The 21,984-nt window shown below is 42.6% G+C and overlaps 1 pseudogene; it reads right to left on the bottom strand.

Annotated features, from left to right (window-relative positions):
• Positions 1-9,486: 9,486 nt before the first annotated feature.
• Positions 9,487-13,017, bottom strand: LOC120290585 (annotated as a pseudogene).
• Positions 13,018-21,984: the final 8,967 nt, after the last annotated feature.

Below are 21,984 nucleotides of genomic sequence, written 5' to 3'. Positions count from 1 at the left end.
GACTCAGTCAACTGATCTCTAATCTAGTCTCACCTTCCCATCCATTTGTTGTTGATTTTATTTTATTTTTCTTGTTCTTTTCTCTTTTTTTATTTTTTCATCTTTCCCGATCTAGATCTGGGAGCTCTCTTCTCCTGGTCTAATTTTTTATCTACGAGTTTGAACTCTCTTAATTTAGTTCTAGACCTAAGGGTTCTTCTCTCCCAATTTAGATTTGGGAGTTTAATAATGTTTTCAAGGATTCAATACACCCATGCTTTGTTCGTGTACAAATCCTTTGCCTCCAGTTTCAATAATGATCCTAAGAGCTTTGACACTTCATTGAACTACAAAGACTTGCTATTCCAAAAATTAGATATGTGTTTATTCAACTTATTTGGTGTAGAGAAAGCCAAACATAGACGTGCACCACTATTTGGCAATGTTATAGTTATTCACGAAGGAATTTCTGATGTATACTCATCACAGACGATGATATGAGATCCAATGATTGACCACCAATTTTTTACTTGATAGATCTGTTCTTATGGAACGAGTGCGTACTTAATCCTATCGGTGCTCTATTGATCATCATTATTTTCTAAATTTGGCTTTATTTTATAGTACTTTGGCATTTGCTCTACTCAATTTGCTTTGCCATGAAAGTTTATGTATTTCTCATATATCTTTTTTTTTAACAATGAATATAATTTTATTTTGACAAAAAAAAACCAAATCTTTGAGACAAAATCCCTTATTTTATTATCAAAATAAACTGTGGTATGACATATTTGAAATGTATCATGACCTACTATATATTGTTCTATGAAAAAATATTATGAGAATTTTTATTGATTTAAGACAAAATAAACATAATTATAAGATGTTATGATCTCAAATATCACAAGAGTATTTACATATATTTGCAACTTCCACAAAACATGATAATATGAATGGAAGTGGTGGACCAAAATAAGATTTGACGACCGATATTTGGAGATTGTTTGATTAGTATTTTGAGGTTAAATTTATTGTGCCATAACCCAAACAAACTGTGATGCGAAGGGAAAAAAGAAGAAGAAGATGTATTACAACTTATTCTAATGAATTATTGGAAAGGCCACTATGAAATATTTCTTTGACTAACAGCATAATGACTTTATCCACGAAGACCTACGATCTTGAGAACCATCAAAATATTTTCAACTTTCACCAACTCTTACTAACTATCATATAAGTTCAAATCAATTGGGTGAAAAAAAGTAATGATCGATTGATTGTCTTAATGAGGAGATTATCGTCCGTAAATAGAGTTTACCAATTAAAGTGGAATGAATATATGTGGTAAGGCATTTAATACTTATTTTAGTTTACCAAACATCTCCCATTATACTTCCATCGGATAGCTTTAGTTCTCATGTATCATATATGGGTTGATTATAAATGTTAGTTCTCATCATATCCAAGGAGCACATACTCGAATTGCAATGCCAAGCTACCTTGCATATGATGAACTTTTAGTTGCAAAGAAAAAGTTACATTGTAGTTGCAATTACAAATAAGCAATATGGGACACTTCAATTTCAAATTTAAAGCTATTATTAAGTTATCAAATATGATTGATGTTTCTTTTTATTTTAGGTGATCAAACTTTGGAACAAATTTTCATGGATGTTTGAGGACCAAAAACTCATCTTTCTTTTGATGCTCATATCTGCAATTTTAATGCTCTTGTTTTTATGGTCTAGTTTGTTCTATGGTGTTATAAATTCCCTAATACAAAGTTCCAAAACAAAATTTATGTTATAGTGAATTTTGTTCCATTTCAATGCAGATTCTTGTTCCATTTCCTCACTTTTATCTAAGAATTCCCTTTTCTATGTTGATAGTTTTGTTCATTTTATATTCTCTTTTAGGAATGATAAGCTAGTTTATTATTATTACGTTCATTTCCATTTTTTAACTACAAATATAAAAAAAACCTATTGAAACCTAGAACCGACCCTAGAACCTGTGACAGGGTAGGTTCCAGGTTCTTCATTCCGACGGGTAGATTCCAGGTTCCAAGAAATCAGGAACCTATACTCGATGGTAGATTCTAGGTTCCCGATGGAACCTATGAGGAACCTAGAACTGCTCACCCCTAAACTCAAGTATTTTCTCTACCCTTAACAGAATGCTATAGAAGTGAAAGGTCATCAAAGAAAGGCAAAATAGGACGGAACACTTCAGTGTCCAAAAAACAGACACATTTTCTTGCATATGAGAAGCGAGAGCAATTAGGGAACTTACTAGATGCAGAGAATCTATTGGATACCCCTATTCAGTTGTGGGAAGGGGTCAACGAACGGCCTTTGGTGGCTAGTCCTAATAAACCACCAGGATATATGAAGTTACTGAGCTGGAATTGTCAAAGGTTGGACACTCCCTTGATAGTCCAGCATCTCTAAGCCTTAGTGGCTCGAGAAAGGCGTAACTTGGTCTTCATCATGGAAACCAAGAACAAAGAAATTGTCGTAGAAAGAGTTCAAAATAGGCTTCAGTTCAAAAATGTAGTAATCAGTAATCCGATTGGAATTTGGGGTGGATTAGCACTTATGTGGGATGAAGATGTTAATGTGAAAGCAGAATCTAGCACCGATGAGCTTCTTGATTTTATATGTAAAGATCAAATTAGTAGTGTGGTTATGAGAATATCATTCTTCCATGCATCTACAAATTACCAAAAGAGGTTACAACTCTGGAAAACAATGCACTCCATTTATATCTCAAATATTCTTCCGTGGCTATATATCAAAGATTTCAATGAAGTCTTATATCAGTGGGAAAAGATCAAAAAGCATGAAGTAGACTAGTATAGAATGATGACTTTCGAGGACCTTGTAAACTCATGCTTATTCATAGACATAGAGAGTAAGGGATGTGCTTACACATGGACTAACAAGCAGGAAAGGGCAAAACTTTGTGAAAAAAGACTTGATAGAGCTCTTTATAATCTAGATTGGAGAGTCCTATTCCTAAATGCAGAGGCATATGCACTACCTATAATTGGATTGGACCATAATCCGATCTCTTAACTTCAGAGTTAGTGGGGTCAAAAGAACAAAAACTTTCAAATTTTAGGCATTTTGGATAGAAAATCCATAATTCAAAAGAGTAGTTAAAATAGCTTGAAGGAATAAAGAAGACAACTCATTGGATATAGTTAGCAGAATGAGGAAGGTAGTTGATGAATTCAAAAGATGGAGTAGAGGAAAATTCAAAATGCATCATGTCAAATTCAATCGCTCAAGGGAATACTTATTGAGATGACAAATAGGGCCGTAGGGACTCTAAACTAGGGAGAATATCGAAGAATTGTTGAGCAAATTAAAATCTTGTTGAGACAAGAAGAAATGTACTAGGGCATGAGATCCAGAATTAATTGTTTAAAATAGGGGGACAAAAATACGAAATACTTCCATGCAACTACAGTACAGAGAAGACAACGCAACAAGATCTCCATGCGGCAAATTGAGGATCATAATTGGAGTAGAGACCCTTCTATCCTTAGACCACATATAACGGATTTCTATCAACCTATGTACACCACAATGGGAAATAGAGAATATCAACCTGTTTTAGATCAATGCCCACAAATGATCACAAATGCGATGAATAAGGCTTTAACGAGGAATGTTACAAGAGAAGAAGTGAAATTTGCAGTCTTTCAAATGAGTGCTACAAAGGCTCCGAGATTGGATGGACTTAATGGATTATTTTATTAAAGCAATTGGACTGAAATTCATGAAGACATATTCAAAATGGTCAATAACTTCCTCAATCAAGGTACCTTTGACCCTGAAATCAATAGAACCCATATAACTAACTCTCATCCCTAAAGTCTCAAATCTTGAAAACATCTCTTAGTATAGGCCCATTAGCTTATGTAATTTCAATTATAAAATCATTGCAAAGGTGATGGCCAACAGACTGAAACCCTAGCTCCCAGAAATTATATCTCCAGAATAAAGTGCTTTTGTTGAGAGCGTCAAATACAAGATAATATTTTTATTGTTTAGGAGGTTCTACATTAGCTTAGAGTGAGAAAAAGAAAGTGAAAATTTCAAGCAATTCTCAAACTTGATATATAAAAAATTATGACAAGGTAGAATAGGATTTCCTATATGATTGCATGCTGAAAATGGGCTTCTATAAGAAATGGGTTTCATTGGTTAAACAATGTATCTCCTTAGTGTCTTTCTATTTATTCATTATTATGGCTAATGTTCTAACTTCATTGATATTGAAAGCTATAACAAATGGCAACTTAAAGGGCATCCAATTGAATCCATATTGCCCCACTTTATCTCACCTTTTATTCGTGGATGATGCTATATTATTCCTAGATGGTACCATTACTAAGACTCAAAACTTAGCAAATATCTTGCATCAATACTGCTTTGCATCGGGACAAACCATTAATCTCAACAAGTCAAAAAATTTCTTTGGGAAAAAACTACCCCCAAGGCTAAAAACAAAATCTAGTGGCGGAATTAAGAGTGCCGGTCATTGATAAAACAAGGAAATATCTCGGTGTTCCTTCGTACTGGGGACAAACTGAGAAGCAAATGTCCTCCTAGATTCTTACAATAGTTGATAGTAAGTTGGATGGATGGAAAGAGAAGCTAATGTCGAAGGTGGGCAAAGAGATCCTGATTAAAATGATAGTCCATGCATTACCTCATATTGTCATGACCATTTTTAGAGTTCCCATATTGATATGTAGACCTATTGAAACGAAAGTATCTTCGTTATAGTGGAAACAAAATGCTACTAAAAATGGCATACATTGGAAAAGATGAGACATTTTGAAAACTAGAAAAGATTTTTTTGGAGGAAGGGGGGCTAAGCTTGAGAGACCTAGTCAACTTTAATAAGGCGATACTAGGGAAACAAACTTGGAGATTCACTTAAGACCCGAATGCCATATTGAACAAACTATTGAAAGGAATCTATTTTCCCAAAGAAGACTTCTGGACAACAAACAAAGGTCCCCGACCCTCTTGGGGATGACAAAGCTTACTAATTGAGAGAGACACAATTGAGCCAAAAATAAAATGGAAGGTGGGCGATGGTAACAAGATCAAAATCAGAGAGGATAGATGGCTACTTCTGGCAAATCAAAACGAACCTCAGTTCAGTAGCTAAATTAATGAAAGATAATGAGGGAGGATGGAATTTCCCATCACTGTAAGAGATTCTCGAGGAAAGAATTGTCAAGGAAATATCAGCAACACCATTAAGCCTAACACCGGGACCAAACAAGATTATATGCACATCAAACAACTCAAGCTTGTACATGGTAAAATGTGGATACAACAATCTCCGAGACTTTGGCAAATTCCAAATTGCAAATCAACCTTCCACATCATACCAGCCACCTAAGAGACTAAAGATTGAAATTTGGAAACTAAAAACCTACCCCCAAGTCAAATTCTTACTATGGAGTACGAGCAACAACACTTTGCCTATGAAGAAAAACTTATATAAGAGGAAAATGCTACCTGAACCAGAATGTTTCTTTTGCAGCCAAGCCCCCGAAACTACAAAACACACCTTCGTCATATGTCCCTGGACAAAGCAAAATTGATCGGATCAAAAGGTAGGTTGGCAAATCCGCCACAGGGTAACCTTGAAGCATGATGGATAGGGCAACCGAAGTATCTTAATGCCTTGCTTCCAAGAAAAACTTATAAGGATATATTTAGGGTACCCGTACCGCGAACAAACATACGTAGTAAATGAGAAGATCCTCACGCCCGCGAGCAAACTATAGTTCAGGAACTCGGCAAATTAGCCCTGTAAGTTCACAAGAATGGGTGCCTAGGGCAACCTAGGTCGCAGTGAAGAGGCACGAACGACTGTTTCTCAAAAACACAGCTCTATGCTAAGGTGCAAGCTATAGGAGGGGGCGATGCCTGCCCCAGTGCTCCAAGGTTAAGAGGAGGGATTCACTAAAAAGAAAAAATTTTGAGTTACGTTCTGAATTGAAGCCCGAGTGAACGGCGGCCGTAACTAGAACGATCCAAAGGTAGCGAAATTCCTTGTCGCAAGTTCTCGACCCACATGAAAGGCATAATGATTCCACTATAGACTCGGTGTAATCTTAGTACCGGTTACACGGAACCCGTGGAGCTTTACTTGCAACTTGATATTGGATTTTTTTTTTTAGGTGGGAGACCAAGACAGTGTTTAGTGGGTAGTTTTACTGGGGCGGTCGCCTCCTAAGGTTTTAATAAGGTATCCTAAATAGGTAGTAAGCGTAAAGGTAAAAGGATGCTTAACTGCGAGACAAAAAAGTCAAGCAGATACGAAAGTAGGACTTAGTGATCCGGCGAAAGCGGTTACCTGGTGGTAGGGCCGTCGCTAAACGGATCAAAGTGACCCCGGGAAAAAAAAAAAAGGCTAATACTTTATAAGAGACCACATCGATGTCGACTCATCGCATCCTGGGAGGTGAACAAGCTTCCAAGGTTGGGGCCGTGAGTTGGGTTTCTTGTACTCCTAGTAAAGGCGAACAGCTATTTCAAGATTATATAAGCTATAAGCACTGAAGTGCGAAACCAACTTAAAGATAAGATTTCCCATCCGTTAGAAGTAGTGCGTCATTTTCCTCATTTTCGCACCAAAACCTACTAATTGTTCTAGGATAGATTAGGAAGGGTTTTCTAATATACCACCCAATACCCAACCGCAAACGAAAATGAAGGAGCCGGTGAACTTTTTCATGTTGTGTTACCAACAATAAGGATCCACTTTTAAAAATGAGTGGGCAATTGCACCCTAGAAAAAGTGGAATCCAAGCAGAAAAGCTCGCCATCTAGCTTAATTGTGAATGGTAGAGAAAGGATAGCAGCGGCGAACGCTTCGACCAAGATACGGAAATTATGGCCATTCTTTTTGTTATGAGGATTATGACTACCGAAGGTGGCTGGTCTTTCCTTCTTCTACCGCTTCGCTTCATCTCTTGCGTCGAAGATGGTTTGGTACTTTTCATCATATAAGCTAAGCCGAATGCCCCGCATCGTCTTTTTACTTATTTTTATGGATGAAGACGGAATTGGCTACTTGGCAAGTCAGCGTGAAGCTTTGGCTCTCGATCATATCTTTCTTCTCCCGGGAGTTAAGTTAGCATAGAGGGAACGGGATAACATAAATCAACTCTGCTACAGGCTATTCAGCTAACCTATTCAAAAAATGTCTTAAATAAGAGAAGCAAGCCTCAGAACAAATCAAGAAAAAGCAGAACTTGCGTAAGATAGAAAGATCGATTATCCCATTTCTTGCGAGGACCTACTCTCTTTTCTAAATCCAATCAATAGCCCCGTTCACCATAAGGAGTGTGAGCGCAAAACATTTCGGAGATACCAATAGGATGATTCACCTCTTATTCAACCAATAAAAATGGGTGCTTCTACTTCACTTCGAAAAGAAAAAAGTAAGCAAAATGAATTTCAATCAAGAAACGAGCAAGAAAGGTTATCGTATCATCCATGGCGAAGTGCTATCGTATATAATAGAACGGTTGCATTTAGGAGTGATCTTTCACTCCTTCTTCAAGCCAGTGGTGATCTCACTTTCGAAAGAAAGTTTCGATGCGTCAATGTACATGTAGTTGATAAGGAAAAAAGATATAGAAAGTGTGCCGTGAAGGTGGTTTAAGATGATGTTACGCAGCGTTCAGAACCAGCCTTGAAGTGAAATTGAAGAAAGAGAAGAGAACATGAAAAAGATTTTTTCAGCTATATGTTTTTGCTTTTTGACTTGGTGCCCCCTATGGTTTCTATTTGTGGAATGGATCGATTTTTGACTTTCAACCATGGATGGAGTTCCTCTTTCCTTCGGAGGAAATGGGAGTGGTGGTACTAGCTCATCGAAGCGGCCGCAATTTGATCTCAATTTGCCGCCTCAAACAGATCCGGAACCCGCGCCCCTTGAACCATCCTCGGAGGAGGAAGAAAGTCGAAGGGAACGGGAGCTTCGGGCCTCCAAAGAGTATAAAGGCTGTCGAAAGACACAACAACGGTGTGACACACGCATCAAAGAGATCCGCCAACGAGCGAAGGAAATCGCTCGGAGAGGGGATTCCACCCCGACAAATGCGATGCGGTGGAAGACGCCGCACTATGTGGCCAGTCACGCCGAAGAGTTAGCCGAAGGGGAACAACTCCGCTATCTAACGAGGTTAAAACATAGCCTAGAGAACTTGAACAGTCATACCTAGGGTCGCATCTTAGAAGAAGTCAAAAGATGGAGACCCTAACTATAGTATTGTTAGTCTGGTTTGAGGACCCATAAAAGGGGAAGGACGTTGCACACCCCACAAAGGAAAGGGCTCGTCGAAGGAGATGCATTTCAGGTAATCGGTAGTACCGGACAAGCTCTCGGGGAATAATCTCTTTCTTATTTCTGCCTTTCTTTCCCATGACGACTAGGAACAGGCAAATCAAAAATTTCACTTTGAATTTCGGACCTCAACATCCTGCTACTCATGGTGTTTCACGATCAGTATTGGAAATGAACGGAGAAGTGGTGGAACGTGCGGAACCACATATTGGATTACTCCAGTGCGGCACGAAGCCACTGACGCCGAGTCGGCTCCTATGCCGCTAGCTATGCCCTGCTTGGTCCCCCGGCACGGTGAAGGTTCCGTAGCACGTCATGAGCACCGGGCTAAATGGCGGTTGAGCAACTAAAGGGAACTGCCCTACCTTACTACAACATAGGGACAGAAGGGAGAAGGTTGTGAAGGTGGCCTCATTATCCACACCTCCGATCGGATGAATGGGGGTTTTCTTGAGCGTTGACGGGTCCTGGAGTGCCTGTCAAGGGCGCTAGCGCATACCCCGGGGTGATCATCACCACCGCACCTCACATCTCGGCACAAAGTGGAACGTGTAACCCGCCCGCTTGTCCCATTCAACTACATTTGTTCCCGTAATCCATATCCTAACAAAACGTAGCAGGCGAGGGACAATCCGCCCATACAGCTAGCGGGGAGGATGGCACTACTTGCAAAGACCGTCGCGAAAAGGCCGCGGCGCAAAGCGTGGTAGGCTGCGCCGGAGAGCATAGCATAGGGAGGAAAGGGAGCCGGACAATGGAATAGCCGGGGAGGCCGGGTCATTTGACGGAAATGGAAGGCTTTTACCCCTCAACGAGAAAGAAGGCCCTATGGAGTAAAGGGAAATGCATGAATTCTTGGAAAAGAGGGAGCGAGCCTATATAAAAAATGGTTGAAAACAAGCCAATTCAATGAATAGATAGAGTCAACAAGATTTGGCGACGGGCAGCGCTGCCTACACACGAATTAGCTTCCGAGGTCGAGCAGTCTCAATTTCACTACCGGATTTTCAAATGAATGCTTTGGCCGGCCACCTCGAATGGCGTGAGCCACATGCGGGAGACCCGCACGTACGATTTTTAGGGGATCTGGGTCGAAAGACCGGCCGGCGCCCACCCGACTAGAGGGACTGAGAAATTAATAGAGTACAAAACTTATCTTCAAGCTTTACCTTATTCTGATCGTTTAAAGGGCGATCGCGGAGTCACCGATTGAAGTCCTCCGTTTCTTTCAGAGGTGTTGACCTGCAGCGAGGCAAAGATGACTAAGTGACATATAGAATATGGCAACAGCATGTCATAAAAGGAGATAACAGGTGGAGCCAACGACCCACTAAGACTAACGTATCTACAACTACATCCCCAAGCGGCAGTCAAACGGAGGCGTGAATGCAAGATGCCGGCGGAACGGAATGATCGGCCGGACGAGAGGCTAGGGCTGCTTCCTTCCCACCGCGTCCTTCCTTGTGTGTCGGAGATATAAAGCGAGTGCACCGAAAAGAAGGGGAACTGGGTCGATCTATTATATGGCGAAGCATCCGAAGCATAACCGCACACTCACACGATCTTTGCCGAGAGATAGGAGCATTCGGTGGAACCGGTGAACTACACTTGCTTCGGATAGATGTGTGGGACGAGGGCTCGTGGTACCTTCGCCCACCCTTCTGCTCGCTTTGAGAACCGTGTGAACGGAGAGTGAGCAGAAGGGAAGGAGGTCCTCATACGGAGTCGCTTGCACACTTACTTGAGCAAAGTGCGGGAGACTGGGGAATGGGTCGAGTAAACTCCCCTGGGCCGTAAAAATAACAGATGAAGCTTTAAAAGGATAGGGCTTTGATTTGATTGGTATTGATTTTTTCTTACTAATAGGAAAGGACGGCGCCTGGGTATGTTATAGAAAAGGAAGGTGGAGGTAGTACTTCGAATGGTGAAGAGAGGCGGCTCGGCGGGTAAGGAATGGGAAATCGTCAAGGATGACTTCTTTGTTGGCGAAACGAAGGTCGCGCTAGCGCCTGGTGATTCTCCGAGCCGGTCCGGGATTTCCAACGCCTCGGGAACTGGTCGAGATAGATGACAGCACATTTTCCTCTCTTCCTTACCGGGAGGGCAATCTTCTCTTATGGCCTTCACCTCCCGCCCGGCCCGGAAATAGAACCCAGCCCCCTTCGATCCATTCATTTCGCAGCGGGCGCTCTCAAGAGCCCTTCTATTGCATAACCTACAAAAGCTATAAGCAAAGTACCAAAGTGGTTGCGGAACGATACGCTTTGGTTATTGGCGAACGCTTCGAAAGGCGACCCGCTTTCAATACTAATTCTTACCTTACGATGCCATTTTTCCAATATCATTAAATAGCATGGCCAGGGGCTAAGGTAACTCAAGTGGGAGAGCCGTGTTATGGGTGACCTTATTGCACGGTTCGAGAGCACTTGTGTATGTGATGCAAGTGAACGTGTACGAAAAAAGCTGTCGTAAAGTTTCGTTGTTCGTTCCGTCGTCGACCCTATCTATGTTTCTACGATGGCCCAAGAACACGCTCATTCTTCAGCCGTAGAGAAACTTTTGAATTGCGAGGTACCATTACAAGCTCAATATATACGAGTGTTATTCCGTTAAATAACTCGAATTTCAAATCATTCACTTGCTTTAACTACTCATGCTATGGATGTGGGAGCATCAACTCCGTTCCTATGGGCTTTTGAGGAGCGGGAGAAATTGTTGGAATTCTATGAAAGAGTCTCGGGAGCCGGGATGCATGCCGGTTTCATACGACCGGGTGGAGTGGCACAAGATCTGCCTCTTGGCTTATGTCGAGATATTGATTCCTCCACACAACAATTTGCTTCTCGTATCGACGAATTATAAGAGATGTCAACCGGCAACCATATCTGGAAACAACGATTAGTGGATATTGGTACTGTCACCGCACGGCAAGCAAAGGATTGGGGATTCGGTGGTGTAATGTTAAGAGGTCGTGCGACATGAAGACATTGATAGCAATATGGGGAAGTTCCCATCGGGCAACAAAGGTTCCACCTGACCCTACTTAAGCATGCATATTATGTCGGTGAAGACTTGGTGTGAAGCCTTGGAGCTTACGTTAAAAGAGCAAAAGGCCCGGGGCTAGGGTGAGTTGAGGGGGACAGCGTAAGTGAGCGAATGTGTGTAAGCCCCCAAACATGACTGTTCTAGGAGGGGCGGGCCACCCACCTTGAATGATGTTGGTCCTACAAACCGTGAACAGATTTGCCTATGGCCTCTGGGCATGTCGGAACCGCATGAGTTCACCGGGGTGGAGCACAGTCCGCCAAAATCGACATAGGTTAGGTGCTATTGATGGAACATGGTAAGCCTATCTTTCTCCATATGGACGTGCCGCGGGCACATAGAGATGTGGGTAGAAGAAGCCTCAAAAAGCGAAGGCCGAGCCGTAGGTCACGTGACTCCGCACCGAGTTGGTGGCCGGCCGGGCTTTTTCCTTGATCAAAGCGAGATCAGCTCGCCTTCTTCTTATCCAAAAGTCAGTCGAATCGGGCGGCCCCCTGCCCCCTATTCTAACTGTTTAGGAGTGGGATCCGCCCAAGAACGACCAGTCTTGTGGTGGTACGGAAGGTACGGACTCCGCGAACGTCCCGCGCCCCTTTACAGAAAGAAAGTCTCAACCAGAACCACATTCCTTTTGCATGCAGATGTAGCTAAGTGTCTTACTCTATTGGTCAAAGTTTCCTGCTGTTGGGGCCAGTGCTCATTTGCACGCGCGTGAACCAACCCAACAAATGGAAAGGATGCCTCTCGGGGCATCTGAGAATGAATAGAGTTGTATGAAGGGAAACTCTCACGTACAGTTTGTTCTTTTTTTTTGGGGGAGAGGAGCCGGACAGGGTCCCCCCACTGACTTGGCCCCGGCCTAAGTGAAAGTGAAGTGGTGGGCCTACCCATCCCAACCAAGGGTATGTTGGGATTCGCGAAGAGCAGCACCTTATGATGTTCATGACCAATTGGATCCTGACGTACCAGTAGGTACCATAGGAGATTGCTATGATCGTTACTGTATCCGTATTGAAGAGATGCGACAAAGTGTTCGGATCATTGTGCAATGTCTTAATCAAATGCCTAGTGGCATGATCAAAGCCGATGATCGTAAGCTATGTCCTCCATCACGATGTCGAATGAAACTATCCATGGAATCGTGCGCTGTGTGAAACGTAGATTATCGCCGTTCTTAACCGAGACTCGGGTTAAGCTCTGTCTCGGAACCTTGTGGGGTTAAGAGTAAAGCATCCCAAGGTTGGTGCATCTCGTTGGGCATGGAGAAGCATTGGGAACCCCAATTTCTTTCTTCGGAGCCGTTTCTTTTCCTGTCCCCCTGCCCCGGCATAGCGCTTCGCTTCCGGTTCGTCGGAAGAATCAATTGACTTCTCCCTTCTTCATTGATCTGGGGGAAAAGAAATCATCTACCAGTTGGGAAGCTAGACATCAAGTAAGTGGCTTGATGAGGATAACTAAGTTGACACGCCGGAGTTGGCTGCACAACAGGGTGGTGCCTTACCGCACCGCGGCGAACGCGCGGTAGCGTTCGTGGTGGTGCTTCGGATTCCAATGTACTGCGTCCAAGATCGTAACGAGCTTGCCGGTGGACCACCGCCGTCCCATTCTTGAGTGAGCTGGAGCGTAGCCATCTTATCCACTGAACTAGCTAGAAGTTATCGCTTCGGGTCGAAGCACTAAAAGAAAAGGCCCGAGAAACGCGGCGGCATAGGAAGCACGGGACCCCCTACTAGTAAAGGGAAAACGGAAGTGCGCTCCTGCGCACCAGCGGAAAAGGCCCTTTTCCCCTTTCTTTAATAATAAGGTAACCTTCATAGCTCCAACCTATACTAAGGACTTTGGTTGCCCTTAGTATAGGTTGGGTTGCTGGATACGGGATCCTCGTAGTAGGCTGGACCAACATCCAGCCGAGAGAGGGAAGCCTTTAGAAGCAACAGGTTGGGAAACCAAGAGAACGCTTCACGTTTTCTTATCTTCTTCCCGCCCTAGGAGCAGGAGTAGCACAAAAAGAGGGATTAGATTGACCCAATGATAAACCACTAACACCTTCTTCGTTGGGGCTCCGGGCACTAGGAAAAGAAACGGCTCTAGCGACGGGAAACCGGCCACTAGTTACAAAGCTCAAGGTATCGAGAGGGCTATCACAATTAGGTGCGAAGCAATTAGCCCCTATTTGTAAAGTGCCCCTCTTCATATTTAGGGGGTTGAGGTGAGAAATGGCTTGATGAACCCTTCCCTTCGCCATGCACCGACCCCATTCACTTGCTTATCGTGGAGGCTGTAAGTATACAGTCCCCCACAACTATTCATAGTATAGTGGGGTTGAAACACGAGAGTGCCCCCCCAATTCTTTCAAGTAGGCCACCTTTTCCATAACACAGTCCGGGATAACCGTGACCATGTATATATAGATCTATATATATTTTCGAAACTGTCATTTCGAAATGTCCACTTCAACCGCTGTTTCACCTCCCAAAAGCAAAGTTGGCTTGACAAGCGCAGCGCAGATGAGAGGAAGCGGGAGCAAGAAAACCAAAAATCTCTTTCTTGTCCTTCTACTTAAGGGGCAAAGCAAAGAGAAGCGCTTTTGCTGCGAGAAAGCGAACGGTCGCGCAAAGGTTCAAGACTTAACCGAGCGTTAGCGAAGCTAGATTCTCATAGCGAGGCGCTTCGAGTTAGCGAAGCGCCGTAGTAGCGCCGAAGCTCTATGTGCTATAATGCTGAGCCAAGGACGCTCCGCCTTATCTATAGAAGCGATCAACTAAGTTCTGAACGAATTAGCTCCTTGGTAATGGCTAAATCTATAGATAGAAAGCCCTATGATGGGAAACTACCACGTTAGGTCCGGAGAGAGATGGGATTGGTTATATAATAATAGATAGGAGGAGCAGATGCAAGCTTTTTCTTTCAATAGCCGGTCAAATGACTACGGGATCATCGGTCTACTCTACCTCAATTCACCATTTCGAACTTTATACATAAGGTTTTTCCATACCGAGATCCTTCTACCTATACTTTGCAGTTGAAGCACCTAAAGGAGAATTTGGTATCTTTATGGTCGGTAATGGAAGCAATCGTCCCTACCGTCGTAAAATAAGAGCACCTGGCTCGCCCATTCACAAGGACTCGATTCTATGTCCAAACATCACATGCCGGCAGATGTGGTCACCATTATTGGTACTCAAGATATTGTGTCCGGAGAGGTGGATAGATAAGACTACTAGTTGCTCGATCGGGACCCTAGCTTTATTGCGAGCCAAAAACCTTGATGGAGGGGTTAAACATGACTCCTAGAGAATTACCAAAATACGAAGTTCTATTCTCCTTTCGTTCCTTTCTTTCTTTTTGATAGTTGGTTGGCGGGGTCGGTACTTTCTCGCCGGGTGAGCACATTCGATTCGAAAGTCCTTTCCTAAACCACTTCCCGTTCAGTTTACGAAAGATAGAGATAAGCTTTCTAAATGAGATGGAGTTCCACGAATATGCAGGCTAGAAAGATGTTATTAGCAGCTGTAGTAACCTTTCTAAATATCCTATCCACCGTTCTTTTTAGACGGTGTCTGGGATCCGAAGAGATCGCTATAATAACCACTGGTATTCATCTCGTACTTTTTGGAGCATTTCTTTTGTTAGTGATATTACTCTTTCATTGTTATTCTTTTCATTTGAAAGAAAAGTAGGGCTTTCCCCTTTTCTGTATTATATATTTATTAATTCTATTTTTCTTAATTATATTTTCTTTTTATCTGAGACTTTACTTTCTCTTGAAAGTGGGTCTTTTCGTGAATCAACTGTTAGTTGTTATTTTCGGTGTGGGGACCGTCAAGACTGCCGAGACACAATACGGTACCATGATGATGGCCTCCTCGGGAGATTCGGGATCATCCAACTCTTCCTCGTGGACGGGAAGACTTCCTTCGAGGAGCGGGTGCTACAAGAGCCTTGGCCGGTTACCCACAATAGGGGTTCGAGGCGTCCATGCACAACCGAATTTCTTTCTTGGAAAATCAAGGAAGCATTTTCCTCCTTGATAAGGACAAAGGGGTCTATTGGTCCGAAATCAAAGTGCTACTCGAGAATTGTTCCTCTCAAGGGGAATATAATCGATTACTCGACTTTGAGAATCGCGATCTACAGATCTGCAAAGGAAAACATGAAAGCTATTCAATCTTGAAGGGTATCCTTGCTCAACATCCTGCCTTAGAGAAGAATGCGGCTTACAATTCGGAAGAAGCATTTATGGATTTTTTAACCACCAAGCGGGATCAAATTGACCTCCAAGGCGGGGATGTTGCAATAGGGGACCAAAGGGAACTCCATTTTTTGAATGGAGTTTCCCAAGATCTTCGAATGCATGGCCCAAACTCCCCCTATCTAAGGGAGATACTGGGTATCGACTAAGAGTCGTTTAGTAGGAATCTTTTCTTTTTTTTATTTGGATAGGATTTATGTTGGCTTCATCGGGAGGCTCCCGTAGTTTGTTACATCAGCTCCAAAAGGATAAGTTGCGTTGGAATCGAGAAAGTTTCGTGGAGTTCATAATTGCATAAAAGGAGGAAAAGTAGTGGCTACAGCGCGTCGAGGCACTTCTTCGACGGTCCCCGTCCGCCCGGCCTGCTGGCCCCTACTAACTAAGCCAAGCCTAGTTCTCGCCGATAGGCGCTCGTAGCTTGCTTACAAGCCTTGCCAACTATAATAGTTGTGGCCATGGCCCGAAGGGGCCTTAAGCACTTGTACAATGCTCAAGTCAGGGCTCCATCCTACTCGTTGCCCAGAGCCTTGACTTTCGATTAGAAGAGGGTTTCAACTATTTTGAGGGAAGGGAAAAGGGGTCTCTTTCCTCGCCCAATGGTAGAGGTCGATCCCCTATCAACTTCGGTTATCACCTTCCGTGCCTCCTTGCGGTCCTTCTATTTAGCTTTTCCGCGGACTTTAGAGCTAGTTGATAGGCCACTTTCCACATCCGATGCATCGAGATTTCATCTTGGATTTCTAACCTCAAGCCCTATCAAGCAAGGGATTCTTCGTCGGATTCGTTCAAGCCATTGCGAAATAAACAATTGGTAGAACTCCGCATGTTAGGAGTAGGGGCTTTCTTGTACGCTTCTCTCCCCACTATCCTTTAATTTAAAGTGAAGTGGAACCTTTGGAACAAGCTTTGGGTCTAATCGGCGGGTAGAAATTTCTCCCGAAACCTCGATCGCATCTTGTCCCATGTACTTCCCTTTGCCTTTCCGCTCACGCCTTGCTTGGACTTGATCCCACAAAATGTTGGCATGGCCAGTGCTCAGGAATTTCATCTTCGCACACCTCGGATAGTTCTTTCCAATCAAAGAACTTCTCTACGCTACTTAGCCAATCAAGAAAGTCCTCAGGATGCAATCGGTCATGGAAATCGGGAACGTCCACTTTGATCTCACGATCTCCTTGATCTCGATGCCCTTCTAAGGCCCGGATCATGAAGCTCTCCGGTACCTCAACCAACAAAGGAAGTGGAATGCTCGACATGCCAAATGGGTTTCCTACTTGCAAGAATTCACTTTTGTCCTTCAACACAAGTCCGAGGCAGCTAACAAGGTAGCCAATGCTTTTAGCCGCAAACATACCTTGTTTTCCACACTATCTTATGAAGTTACCGGCTTTTAAGTACTACCTAAGCACTATGGTTCGGATTCCTACTTATCAAAAGTGATAGAGGAACTCCCAGATACTCCAAACAGCCTTTATACACTCTTCAATGGTTATCTTTTTCGAGGTAACTCACTATGTGTGCCCGAGGGATCTCTACGCCTACAAATTCTAGCCGAACTTCATAATGGTGGACTTTGTGGCCATTTTGGGCAAGACAAGACTGAGGCTCTAGTTTGTCAAAGATACTATTAGCCTTCATTACAAAGGGATATGCGAAAGTATGTGAAAAGCTGTGTGGTGTGCCAAAGGGCTAAGGGTCAAAGACAAAACACCGGCCTCTACCAACCTCTTCCGATACCCAATGCTCCATGGGAGGACATCTCAATGGACTTTGTTCTTGGTTTGCCTAAGACTCGAGGTGGCTATGATTTCATATTTGTGGTAGTTGACCGGTTCTCCAAGATGGCCCACTTCATCCCATGTAAGTGCATTACCGATTCCTCTAATGTTGCCACTTTGTTCTTTCGAGAAGTAGTTAGATTGCATGGGGTGTTTAAAACTATCACTTCCGATAGAGACACCCGTTTTGTGGGTCACTTTTTTAAGATCTTATGAAGGATCATGGGAACAACACTACACTTCTCTAGTGCCTACCACCCCCAAACCGATGGACAAAGCGAGGAGATGTAATCCAATTGGAAACCTTTTGAGAAGCTTAGTAGGTGAACATCCAAGACTTTGGGACATGGTCCTACCACAAGCTTAGTTTGCATAAAAGAACTAAAAGAACCGCTCCACCGGAAAGTCCCCTTTTGAGGTAGTATATTTATGGTAGAGCACCTCCTCTTATCTTAGACCGACTCTCCATGCCTCACCCGACCTTGGCTGGCCTATGACTACTGATTCGGTGCAAGCGGCGCTCCTTCCTTTCTTCATCCTTGTTTTGTTTTTCGGTCGGTGAGTTCCTCTCCCGATGGTCGAGTTACTTCGTTTCTTAGGGGCGAATGGACAAAAGAGGGACTGGGAGGGACGGGGAATCAAGGTCTTCCTATCTATTCAATCACAGATTTCGACGAGAGAAGGTGCGGGCAAGACCCATCATCGATCGAGCGGCTTAAGCCCACCTACTGTCGAACGGAGTCAACGAAAGCTTCTATTTCAACGCATGTCCGGGCGGGAAGGAACGATGAACGAACGAAGCAGATATAGTAGGGAACTAAATCAGTGCTTCTGAAGAGGTGAGGAGTGGAGTTCAGGGATCCATTTTAAGAAGCCCCCGGTATGGGGGGAGATCAAACAAAAGGGGGTATGTTAGTCAAATAGAGGGGTCTCCCGGGGGCCTAGTCCTGTTATTACTGATCAAAAACAATAATCTAGAAACAGAAAACCAGAAGCTATATTTTTGAGTGAGGAAGAGAAGCACAGAGAAAACAGAGCACAAACTTGCGTACGTCAGTTTTTTATAGAAACTGTCAAGTACAGCCACTAAATACAAAACAAAAAAACTGCTCACGTACGTGCAACACATAACTGCACACAAACGTGCTATTAACTTCCTAGAAAATAACAAAAACACTAAATGCATAACTAAATGAACTTGGCTGTTTTTTAATAATTAAAAAAAACAGAGTAAAACAGAGCAGAAAACATAACAGAAAACAGCAGAAAACGGAGTAAAAAAAACAAAACAAAAATAGCAACTGAGACATTATAATCCAACAAACTCCTCCTTGGATCAGTTGCTGCTGCACACTCCAATTTTCTTTCTTAATACTTCAAATCTTCCATCTTGAAGTGGTTTTGTGAACATATCTGCAAGTTGATCTTCAGATCTGCAATAGACCAATTTAATTCGCCACTTTGTTGCACCTCACGCAAAAAGAAAAATTTGACTTTAAAATGCTTGGTTTTGCCATGGAAAACTGGATTTTGAGATATTGCTAAAGCAGCCTGATTATCCACATTAACTTCAATGCAATTACTGGAATTCAACCACAAATCCTTCATTATCTTCTTCAGCCACAAAGCTTGATTTGCAGCTGCAGTAGCTGCTATAAACTCAGCCTCTGCTGTGGACTGAGCTACAATTTCTTGCTTTTTGGAACACCAAGAGAAACAAGTAGAACTAAAACTGAAACAATATCCAGACGTACTCTTCATGTCATCTACTGAACCAGCCAGTCACTATCAGAAAAACCTTGCAAATTAAACTTCTGACCTTTCTTAAACTTCACACCAAAGAACAATGTTCCTTTGAGATATCTTAATACCTTTTTTGCTGCAATCAAATGTAACTGACTAGGACTACTCATAAACCTGGATAAAACACTCATAGCAAATAGAATATCCGGTCCAGTTCTGTAAGATACATGAGACACCCAATCGACTTCTATACATAGAAGCATCTACTGCATCTGTTCCATCATTCTTCTGCAGCTTCTCTTTAGCAACCATAGGAGTGCTTACACTTCGACAATCTTCCATCTGAAACTTCTTTAGAATTTCCTTCATGTATTTTTTCTGACAGATGAAGATCTCATATGAAGCCTGTTTGACTTCCAAACCCAAAAAATAAGCCATCTTTCCCAAGTCGACATCTCAAAAACGCAAATAAATCTTGCTTCAACTTCTCTATCAATTCCATATCATTCCCCGTCACTAATAGATCATCTACATAAAGTGACAGAATTACAACACTGTGATTCACCTTCTTGACATAAAGAGTGAACTCACTTAAGCTTTCACAAAGCCAAAATCTTGCAAATATCGATCTATCTTCCCATACCAAGCTCTTGGAGCCTGCTTCATCCATATAGAGCTTTCTTCAACTCCGTATACACTCTCTTCTTGCCCTTTGATACTAAAGCCTTCAGGTTGTTCAACAAAAATTTCCTCATCAAGCTCTCCATTCAGAAATGCAGACTTGACATCTAACTAAAATATAGGCCACCCCTTCTCTGCTGCAATAGCTAACAGTAGCCTTATTGTATCAAGTCATGCAACAGGAGCAAATGTTTCAGAATAGTCTACTCCCCATATTTGTGCATAGCCTTTCACCACCAGTCTAGCTTTGTGTTTATTAACAGAACCATCAGGATTAAGTTTTGTTCTAAACACCCACTTAACCCCAATTACATTCTTATCAGATGGTCTATCAACAAGCTCCCATGTGTGGTTTTTCTGGATCATTGCTATCTCCTCCTGCATTGCTGCAATCCACCTTTGATCCTCCTTAGCTTCCACAAAGTTAGATGGTTCAAGCATTGCCACATTGCTTCTTTCATAGATTTCAGCAAGTGATCTTGTGCCTTTCACTGGTAAATCATCCATACTTGTCTTCCAATCCATCTATAACTTCATCAACCTCTACATCTGTTGCAGGTTGTTTTTCGAACCGTTCTTTGTTCTGCACTCTTTCCTTCCATCCAATTCCACTCATCTTCCTCTAGAAAAACAACATCTCTACTTACAGTCACCTTCCCTATCATAGGGTGAAAAATCATGTAAGCCTTTGATTGGAGACTGTACCCAATGAAGATTCCAAGCTCAGCTCTTTTATCTAACTTGTCCCTCTTGACTTGAGGAACATGAGTATAACACAAACACCCAAAAACCTTCAATTTTTTCACATAAGGTTTAACACCATACCAAACTTCAAAAGGTGTTGACCTCTCTAAGGCCTTTGTGGGCAATCTGTTCAATAAGAACACTGCAGTATTAGCTGCTTCAGCCCAGAACTTCTTAGGCAACATCTTCTCCTGCATCATACATCTGGTCATCTCCATAATACTTCTATTTTTCCTCTCACTGACCCCATTCTGTTGAGGTGAATAGGGAGCAGTGAACTGCTGCACAATTCCTGCTTGCTCACAATTCAACTTAAACTTGTGAGCGGTATACTCGAGAACCATTATCGACACCGAGCATTTTAATTTTCTTCCCACTCGATTCTCAACTAAGGCTTTAAACTTCACAAACACATCAACAACTTCAGACTTGGCTCGCGAAAATAAATCCAACTCATCCTAGTCATATCATCGGTGAAGGTAATGAAATACCTGCTACCATTGAGAGAAGACTCAGACATAGGTCCGCATAGATCTGTGTGGACCAATTGCAACTTCTCACATGCTCTCCAGCCTCCTCCTTTACAAGGAAATCTGGCTTGCTTGCCAAGAAGACAAGTTTTGCACTGTGGAAATTCCTCCTCCAAACTTGGCAAGTCATCTGCCAAGCTATTTCTCTGCATAAACGACATGCTCTTCTGTGAACATGCCCAAGTCTTTTATGCCATATCTCTCGCATTTTCTTCTTTGCACTTTAAAGCCATTTGTTGCATCTCTTGTGGCTTGAACATGAAACTCTTGTCCTCCATTGGAATTCTTAGCACTTCTTTGCTATCTCGCATTATCAATAAGACATTCATTCCCTTCGAACTTCACTTTATAGCCCTTCTCAACTAATTGACCAACACTTAACAGATTATGGTCAATATTTGGCACAAAAAGAACATCACCGACTTCACCTCTGATTTCCTTCAATAGCCACTATACCCTTCCCTTGCACTTCGATATCTTGTCCGTTGCCAATTCGACTCGGACCCGACCGACCTGTCTAGACTCCTAAACAGCTTCGAATTGCCAGTCATATGATTGGTACGGCCACTATCCACCGACCATGCATCATTCCCAATAGAAGATTTAGAAAAAGAAGCTACAAATAAGTGCTCTTCCTCAGTTTCATTCACTGCTACAGGGCTTTTCACTGCTTGCTAGTAATTTTTTTCTTTGCGAGATGGCTTCCATGTGACCCAACTTGTGACATCTTCTCGCAACTAGCATCGGCTTTCTCCAACATCTAAAAACTGATGATTAGTTCCACCATAGTATTGACAAGGCTTTTTGTTCATCTTCCATTTGCTAGACTCACCAGAGTTTCCTT

The sequence above is a fragment of the Eucalyptus grandis genome, chromosome 2 (assembly GCF_016545825.1).
Source record: "Eucalyptus grandis isolate ANBG69807.140 chromosome 2, ASM1654582v1, whole genome shotgun sequence".
Lineage (NCBI taxonomy): Eukaryota > Viridiplantae > Streptophyta > Magnoliopsida > Myrtales > Myrtaceae > Eucalyptus > Eucalyptus grandis.
This window is presented reverse-complemented; position numbering and strand designations above follow the sequence as displayed.